The following is a 1,299-nucleotide window of genomic DNA, read 5'->3' as shown; positions in this document are numbered from 1 at the left end:
CCCTCTACGGTGCAAGTGCCACCTTTTTGCTGGGGGTCCTTTTTTTTCTTTTTTTTTTTTTTTGAGACAGGGTCTCCCTCTAGCCTCAGCTGTCCTGGAACTCACTATGTAGACCAGGCTGGTCTCAAACTCACAGAGATCCTCCTGCCTCTGCCTCCTGAGTGCTGGGAGTAAAGGTGTGCACCACCACACCTGGCATGACTAGGGCACTTTTGCAGGCTCTACCCCCCACCTCTGGAGGAAGAAAAGGCCCCCTTCCCTTTGGAGACTGGGTCTTGCTGTGTAGCTGGCTTTGAACTTGTGATCCTCCTGCTTCAGCCTAAATGTTGGGATTAATAGGTGTGTGCCACCATACCCAGCCCAGCTCAAATGTCCGATTTATAGTGACATGACCCCATGTATCATTTGATGCCATTTTCTCCTTTGCACACAATACTGTTAAGTCTGAGCGCTGAGAACACTGCGCTTTCTTAACCACACAGTGATCTCCTTCCTCGGGATGCTGCTTTCTCTCTCACTCTTCAGCCAGCTTCCTCCCACCCTTCACTTTGGCTTCCATATCACTTCCTTTGACACTTTATGTAAAACAGGCCCCTGGACTCAGAAGTGGCATAATTGTTCAATCCTGGGATAACTGTAGACATATCAGGACTGGTGTTCAAGGTCATATTCATCTCTTCTTGTTGATTATTGATGACACTGAGAACCCCCCAAATGAAGGCCGGCTACACAGACCCCTAGGAATCTACTTAAGTTTTGGTGTCTTATTATGTATGGCATGGGAATGTATAGTAGAGTTCTTATGAAACCACTAATTGTGTTTTTTCCTAATTTTATGAAAATTGTTTTAGTACTCTAAACTGCTTTATCTTATAAAGTAAAATTCAAAGTTGAATAAAACCATTGGCTGTCAGTTTTTTTAGTGAATAGTTAACATACTTTTTTGCAATATTTACCTGGATTGAAAAATGTACTTTTGGTCCATTGATTTAGTCAATGTACTTGGGGGGATAAAATAACATATTTTGGACATTTACTAGCTAAGTATATTGAATCCTTGAGTAAACTGTTGAAAAATGCAGACTCAAATTTAAATTGTAGACATAAACAGAGATGAATGTGTCTAGTCACAGATCTAAAGTATTCCATTTGCCAAGTGTGGTGGTACATGTCCCAGCATGATTGTGCACACTTTTAATCCTAACTCTCAAGAATCAGAAAAGGGCAGATCTCTGTGAGTTCCAGAGCAAGCTCCAGGCTAGCCAGGGCTACATAGTAAGATCTAAAAAAAGAAAAAAA

Source organism: Nannospalax galili, unplaced genomic scaffold (assembly GCF_000622305.1).
Source record: "Nannospalax galili isolate Female #2095 unplaced genomic scaffold, S.galili_v1.0 scaffold132, whole genome shotgun sequence".
Taxonomy (NCBI): domain Eukaryota; kingdom Metazoa; phylum Chordata; class Mammalia; order Rodentia; family Spalacidae; genus Nannospalax; species Nannospalax galili.
The sequence above is the reverse complement of the archived record's forward strand: the minus strand, read 5'-3'. Positions refer to the sequence as shown.